The 8,607-nt window shown below is 41.4% G+C and overlaps 1 pseudogene; it reads right to left on the bottom strand.

Moving 5' to 3' along the window:
• Positions 1 to 4,030: 4,030 nt before the first annotated feature.
• Positions 4,031 to 5,934, bottom strand: LOC104987270 (annotated as a pseudogene).
• Positions 5,935 to 8,607: the final 2,673 nt, after the last annotated feature.

Raw genomic sequence — 8,607 nt, forward strand, 5'->3', positions numbered from 1 at the left:
AGCAATAATACAGTATTATTACCTATAGTCACCATGCTGTACATCACATGTCCAGAGCTTATTCATTTATCTGATAATTGTACTTTGGAACATCTCCCTGTTTCCACCAGCTCCCAGCCCCTGGCAACCACTCATCTACTCTATGTTTCTGTGAATTTGGCTTTCTTAGAGTCCACACATAAGTGAGATCATACCATACAGTATTTATCTTTCTCGTCTGACTTATTTCACTTAAAATAATGCACTCAGGTCTATTCATGTTGTTACAAATGGCATGGTTGTTTTCTTTTTTATGGCTGAATAATATTCCATTGTGTGTGTATAGTATAAATATAGGTTTATTTATAAATAAAATATATGTAGATCACATTTTATTTAACTACTTATGTTGTTTCCATATCTCAACTGTAACACTTCAGTGAACATGGAGGTGCAGATAACTCTTCAAGGTAGTGTTTCATTTTCTTCTGATAAATACCAAAACATGGTATTGCTGGATCATATGTGTGTGTTGTGTGTTAGTTGCTCAGTTGTGTCTGATTCTTTGCAACCTTGTGGACTATGGCCTTCTAGGTTCCTCCAGCCAATTCTCCAGCCAAGAATACTACAGTGGATTGCCATTTCCTCCTCCAGGGGATCTTCCTGACCCAGAGACTGAACCCAGATCTTCTGCATTACAGGCAGATATTTCACCATTTGAGCCACCAGGGAAGGAATGGATCATATGGTAACTCTATTTTTAATTTTTGAGTAACCTCCACACTCTTTTCCATAGAGGTTGCATGAGTTTACATTCCTACCAATCATGCACAAGTGTTAACCCTTTTCTCTACATTCTCATCAGCATTTGTTATCTCTCGTCTTTTTTATAACAGTTGTATGACTTTAAACCGATCTTGAACTAACAGGTAGGGACTGACCCCTGAAGAGTTTCTAGGCCCATGTGTGCCTTGAAAACCTGAGTTACAGCAAAGTAGTTGAAGTGTATTCCCTATTTTTTGCTCTACCGAGACCAGTAGCTCAGCGGTAAAGAATCTGCCTACAGTGAAGGAGACAAGGGGGACACTGGTTTGATCCCTGGGTAGGGAAAATCCCCTGAAGGAGGGCATGGCAACCCACTCCAGTATTCTTGCCTGGAGAACCCCATGGGCAGAGGGGTCTGGGGGCTACAGTCCATGGGGTCACAAAAAGTTGCAGACACGACTGAAGCGACTGAGCGTGCACACAGACACCAAGACCAGAATGAAGGATTCCTTTATGGTCTTGCTGGTTCCATGTGACACAGATTCCTACCAACCTCGTGGGTCTGGGCCATCACCCTCTATGGATCCCTAAAGCTTGGGAGGAAAGCAGAAGGCACAGGGCAGGCAGAAGGGGTTCTGGTCTCAGGGTGGAGTTTGGGATGGCACATGGTGACTCATTAGGCAGCTACAGAGACTGTACCAAGCCCATGGGTGCCTTAGTCTCTTCCTCATTCCTCTTCCTAATCTTTTTCTGCCTACTCCCCTCCATGCTGTGGGAAGTGGGGGTTTCCTCTGAAGGTCAGCACCCAGAGTGCATAGTAACTACCTGATAGATGTTTGTGGATGACTGAATGTTGGTCCCAGAGGCTCTCAGGTGGGCCCTGGGAGAGACGACAGGATCTTATCAATCCTCCCTGCTTACATTCACTCTGTGGCCCACCTGTATTTGCTCCTCAGACTGAGGTGATATTTGCATAACTTTTCCTCCTTTTACCATGCAAGCAGCTTACATGCCAACAGTCACAACTTATGACCGACCTCTTCAAGTATCCTAACCATGATGTGGCCACAGCTGAGGGGCCTGGGAAAGAGGAATGTTTTGAGCACCAAGGAACCCTATCTTTACACAGTAGGATGTTTTAGCCATAGATAGGCTGCTTGTCTTCCAATTCTAGGACTTGATGAGGGCAAGGACAGCCTGCTCTTCAGGCGAGTTTATCTCCAGGCTGCAGTTTTTTGTCCAGATTGGGCTGTTTCTCCCAGCTTTTTCTTGTTGCTGTGAATGCACTGGAATGGTGTATGCAGCGGCCCTGGCATCTGCTTCTTTCTTTAAGAAACAAGTTATCAGCAAATGCAGAAATAGGGGCAGGGAGAGTGGGGGAGCTGGGTTCTTTCCAGTCAATTGAGAAACTAGAGGAAGTGAACGTGACAAAACTTTGAACAGACTATTTCTTTCCCAGGTGTTCTCATGAAGGAGGAAAGATAGACATGCATATACACACACACACATACACACATACTTTATATTTTACATAAAGGTATTGTTGTGCTAAACAAACACATATAAGCTCTTGGGAAAGGAATTAAACCGGAAACTTCGAGACCAGGTCTGACAGGTGGCAACCTCAGCCACCAGACATCTGACTCCATCTCTCCTATTGACTTGTAGTGCTGACTTAAGCAAGTCAATTAACCTTTCTGTGACCCACTCCCTAACCTTCTAAGTGGAAAAGAACAGCAGTGGCCCAGCTCCAAGGGGTGCCAGGAGCTTATCACCTTCCAAGAGCTTATCATCATCAGTGTGCTGTGTAAGAGCAGGTGCTATACTTGTATTAAAGGCTGGATGAATACTCATGAGTGTGTCTGTGCTGCCACTCTCCCCAGCCTCCCTGCATCTTGCTGAGCTGTTGGGGGAGGCTTCTGGAAAGTGTAAAATGGAAATGTCCTGGGCTGCAAATTGTCTCTGTAAATAGCACACTTCAACAGTGTGTATTTACCAATGAAATGTTAACAGGAATGACATTTGGGTGTGAAACCAAATGGAACTCTCAAGGTGGCAGGGGTAGTGGTGGGAGAAGAAGTAACATTTCAGCAGCACCAAGTACTGTGAACACTTCTTACCCAGTGTGGTTGGATTGGTGCTGTGGGCTGTGAAAGTTGAAGTGGGGAAGCATACAGAGTGATATCTTCAGACTTTAAACATTTTACTTTAAAACATGATTCTGTTCATTTTGCAGGATGATCTATTGATACAAGGCTGAAACTCTTCCTTTGAGGACAGAAGCTGACTGGTGTTCCATATGTTATTCTTGCATAAACCACTTCTGTGATCTATCTGCTAAGATTTCCAGTTTGAGATCCTCTTAAGTGGAGCAAGGACTTAAAGGTATGTGGACCAACGAAGCAAAGCATCTTTATAGATTTTAACTGTTTTCCCACGCTTTCACAGATGTCTCACGTTTATGAAGTCTGATAGTAATTTATTTAACAACTTGCCTTTAGGAGACTTTCCAAAGCATTCAAGTTGTCTTTCATAGAAACAATAGTGTTCTTTCTTTTTGCACTCATATTTCATGGATTTAAGTAATATTGAGTTAAATTACATAATTACATTGGTAAGTACAGCCAGCACACAGGTTTGATAACAGACACACCTGATTTGTAATGCCTCTGACTCTGCTGGTGGTAGCAAAAGTACAGTATCAATCCATGTTATCCATGGGGATTGGTTCCAGGACTCCCATGGGTACCAAAAGCCATAGATGTTCAAGTCCCTTATACAATATAAAATAGTGGAGTATAGACAGCTCTCCACATCCAAGTGTCTGCATCTGTGGATACAGAAGGCTGATTCCATGGGAAGGACAGGCAAGAGTATGCTGGCCATGAACCTGCAGCAGGCCTAGGTCAGGAAGATGGAGAAATTAAATTGGCAAGTTGGTTGAGTAGTGTTGGGGATTTTCTCCCTGGGACTTGGAAGCAATGAACCTGAAAGAAGGACACTCGGACAGTCTCTTGCAAGGACTGACAAGTTTATTTCTGCAGTCAAGCCTTTTTATAGAAGTAGGAACAAAGAGCTTAGAGTATACAGCCAGCAGAGCGCGTACAGGGTTAACACCTAATCAGTAAAAATATTTCAAGGACAGCGCGCTCTAATGACCCATGTGCTTATCCCATAACCCATTTTCTCAAGCAACATCCTTAATATTTATTATTAAATCTCGGCACCAGGCCTAACCAAAGGCAGGAGATGTTTTTCTGCCCAAGCACACCAAGCCAGGGTATTTCTGGCCCTTCACCATTTCCCCAAGGACTTCCTCCAACCAGCTATTTTGTACTGGGCTTCCCAACATATCCTCCTTTTGTTTTTAATTTAAGCATGGCAGCTGCTAGTTGGACTCCATTGTGGGAGGCATGGAGTCTTGAGTAGAGACATCTATATCCTATAAGCAATGACAGAAGAAGCAGGGTGATTAATACATATATAAAAATGTTGCTTCCTGAAAACCAAGCTCTAGGGTCTAGAGACGATAGGGTTTTGGTTAAAGTATCGTAAAATTGAGTGCTGTACAATTCCTTAGGTACCTTAACTTGAAAATTAGCAACTTGTTGTTTCAACAAAGTGATGTCTAAACTCGAGTTGTCTGTGAGATCCTGCAAATGCGCTTTAACTTTATCCCAAGGATATTGAGTGCTATTATAGGGCATGTTAGTCAGACAAAAAGAAGTAAAATTCCAGTGACAATGTATACGTGTTTGGAAAGTCAGTTGCTGCACTTGATCTCCTAAGTGGATAACCACAGTTTGTAACTCATTAATTCATGTTTGTAATTGCTGATCTATTTGAGCTTGTCAAGTCCAAAGATCATGAGAGTCTTTGTGCCAAGCAGTGATAAAATCATGACTTTGTATAGAATTATGTAAAGCCATACCAGAAAAGTTCCTACAGTCACAATAGAGATAAGGCTTAAGATGCCTGCAATAATCTACCCAATGATGCGCTTAGATCACCTAAGTCCAGTTTTCAAAATACAGAAAGAAATACAGAATCAGTCCAAGGCTCAGTTAAGTTTACAGGAAGCCATAACTCAGATCTTTGTTTAACTAGCACAATGCTAGCATTGTGATATGAAATGATGTGATTAAGGCAGGTATACAATGCACATGCAGTACAATTGACAATCTTAGTCGATAAGTCAATATCAAAATGCCCTACAATAAACAAATACGGAAGGTGAACACATGATTGAATATAGCCAGTACTATTGTATAGGAAGGTATAATTAGAAGGACGAAACATACCCACAGTCTCGTAAACACTAGCAAAGTGCTCTAAGGCTGCTGGAATTTTCCAAATTTGCCATTGCTTTAGCCCCACAAAGGGGATGACAATCCTGGGTCATGGGGGTGATAAGCCCCCATTATACCAATTCAGCAATATGTCTTTATCAGTCCAGAAACTTGTCTTAGATTTATGAAAGCCTCCAATGCTTGATCTATTAAACCAGGAGCAGTTATGATGTTCTTCCTGCTCTTCAGAACAGTTTACAAACAACCCGTAAGGTCCCCAGTCAACAAATTTAAATGTATGATTAGAATGATTTTGCTGAATTATAGAAACTTTCCCAAATTGGCCTCGAGAATCAGACCAATGTAATGGTTGTATCTCCTGTTTTCTTCTCCAAGATACAGTATGACATGAAGGTTCCTCTGGTTGAAAAAGCGAGTCCAAGTAGTTGGCTATCTGGCCTGGATAATGTCACTCGGAGCCATTAAGTAAGAAAGATACCGTAGTAAACATTCCCAGATGCAAAGCAGTCCCATTGTTGGCAGAGTATGCCCACCACTGTGGGAAGATAGTCACGCAAAGGGGATGAGATCCGAAACAGATAGGCAAGGTTTTGAATCCCATGGAAATGTTGATTGGCTTTCCCTCACCTTTTTCATGAATTGGTCTCTTTTTGGACCAGGGACTTGGAAAATGCATGCTGTCATTAGTAAAGATCATAGGGGCTTTATCTACCCAATCCATTATGGAGAGAAATGGTGGGTTGGGTATGTATGCCCAATAAACATATTCTGCACTTACCCCAGAGGAACAGGAAAGAACAGCTAACATTGCCAGAAACAGCTTATCTGGAGTCATAGGAGTTCCAGTACTCTTCAGTGTCTGCTCAGCTTGATGAGTCATGTTTTTCACTTTAGTCCATGTCAGGTAAGGATTCAGACGATGGCGTTTCCTCATTGGCTCCTCCAAGGTCATTGACGAGACCCTTTTCGTCAACTTCATCACTTCCTGAGGGAGTCCGGTCTTGGGGCCCCTCTCGGTAACGGACATGGCGAAGGGGAACCCAGATTTCCTCTCCATCTGCAATGACAAGACCATAACCCTTGCCTAGGAGTCATAAGATTCCTGGAAGCCACTGATTAAATTGCTTATACCATATTGGTGTATTGATTTCTAATTTGCTGTTTTTGTCTTCTGCAAAATGTCTGTTTGCACGAGTATTAGAATTATTTTTTGTTAAGTTTAAAAAATTCAGGGAATAAAGAGTTAAAGGTAATAGTAATTGAGGGTTCATGGGATAAGAAGTGTATCTCCTCTTCCATATTCCCCCTTTCTGTTTTAATAAATGAGTTTTTAGGGTGCGATGGGCTCTTTCAATAATGGCTTGACCCTGAGGATATAGGGTATTCCTGTAATGTGTGTTATGTTCCATTCTGATAAAAATGAACGAAACGAATGTGAGGTGAATGCAGGTCCATTGTCTGTTTTCAAGAAAGAAGGAATCCCCATAACGGGGAAGGTGAGTAAGAGTGTGGAAATGGCGTGTTTACTGGATTCTGAAGAGACAGGTACTGCCTAGATAAAGCCTGAAAATGTATCAACTGAGACAAAAAGCAAGGAAAACTTTCCTAAGGAGCAGTGAGTGAAACAGGATTGCCAAAGGGAGTTAGGCTGTTTCCCCCCGGGGATTAACTCCTGAACTCGTAGTTCGTAAGCGCAGAGGGACGCAGACATCACAGGTTTCATTAATATGCCACGCTTCAGTGAGAAGAATATGGTATTTAGAGTGCAATCTGTTAGCATTGGTATGAAGATTAGCATGTTCGTCACTGGCAGACGTAAAAATGGGAGCTATGAGCCCGTCAAGGGCATCATTTCCTGCAACTAGAGGGCCAGGTAAACCTGAATGAGCACGTATATGTGCAATAAAGGAAGGTTCCGTAGTGAGCGAATTAAAGCTTGAGTCTGTGAAAAGGGAGTATATAATTCTTCATCTAGGTTGTATAAAAAGGCGGTAACAAAATCAGGAAAAAGGGAAGCAAGGTATTTGGAATCAGTATATACGTTGAAGGATAATGGTTGAAGCGACAAAAGAGCATATAAAGCATACAACTCAACTCTTTGTACTGAAGAATAGGTAGTGGGTAATTTCTCTTTGATATCAGAGCCGACAATCCCTGCTATGCCTTTCTTGTTGCCATCAATGAAATAGGTGGGTGCATTGGAAATAGGCTGGGATGCAATGATATTAGTTACAATGAATTTAGTACATTGTAGAAAGTCCCATAATTATCCTTTCGGCAAATGAAATGAGATAACATTTTGAAAATCACTTAATGCCATTTGCATGGTCAAGTTATACTGTAAGGCAATTTGTAATTCCTTTTTTGTCAAGGGAACGTGTATTGCATATGGATCAAATCCAGTCAAAGTTTGTATACAGCTTCTTCCTGACACAATTAAGTGCCCTATTTTCTCAATATATGATACAATTTTTTTAGACTGTTTAGTGTGTAAATATACCCATTCTATTGGGCTATGCTGAACTAAAATTGCAGTGGGCGAATGTTCAGTGGGGAATATATATAAAGAAACTGGTTGATCATAATCTAGCTGAGTTGAAAAAGATTGTTGAATGCGTTTCTCCACTAAGGCCAGTTCTTCTTTGGCCTCTTTTGTTAGCTGCCTAGGGCTATTAGGGTCAGGGGATCCCTCTAAAATTTTAAATAGATTTTGTAAGGCATAGGTGGGGATGCCAACAGATGGCCGCAGCCAATTAATATCTCCTAGCATTTTTTGAAAATCATTCAGCGTGCATAGAGACTGCACAGAAATTTGAGTTTTTGAAGTTTGATTTTAGATTCTTCCATAACATGTCCTAAATAATTAAAGGGTGCTTTCCACTGAATTTTATCTGGCGCAACAAGCAGGCCATGATTTTGAAGAGTAGTAGTAACTTCATTATATAACTGTTGCAAATAGAGTTCAGGTTCCATAGAAAGAAGTATATCATCCATGTAACGAATTATAAATGCAGTAGGATACTTATCTCTAATGGGTTGTAATAAAACAGATATGAGATATTGGCAAATGGTAGGAGAGTTCATCATTTCCTGAGGTAGCACCTTCCATTGAAATCTTTTAACAGGAGCCATGAACAGGATTTATAGACGGAACTGAAAAGGCAAAACGTTTTCTATCTTTAGGGTGCAAAGGTATAGTAAAAAAGCAGTCTTTTAAGTCAATAATAACTATAGACCATCCTTCTGGTACCATAGAAGGGGAGGGCAATCTGGGTTGTAAGGGCCCCATAGGTAACATGGTATTATTAACATTTCTTAAATCTATCAACATTCGCTATTTTCCTGATTTCTTTTTTATTACAAAAACAGGGGAATTCCATGGGGAAAATGAAGGTTCTATATGAGCTTTTTGTAATTGTTCATTTACTAATTGTGTGCTGCTAAGTCGCTTCAGTAGTGTCCGACTCTGTGTGACCCCACAGACGGCAGCCCACCAGGCTCCCCCATCCCTGGGATTCTCCAGGCAAGAACACTGGAGTGGGTTGCCATTTCC

This window comes from Bison bison, unplaced genomic scaffold (assembly GCF_000754665.1).
Source record: "Bison bison bison isolate TAMUID 2011002044 unplaced genomic scaffold, Bison_UMD1.0 scf7180017864090, whole genome shotgun sequence".
In the NCBI taxonomy this organism is placed as follows: domain Eukaryota; kingdom Metazoa; phylum Chordata; class Mammalia; order Artiodactyla; family Bovidae; genus Bison; species Bison bison.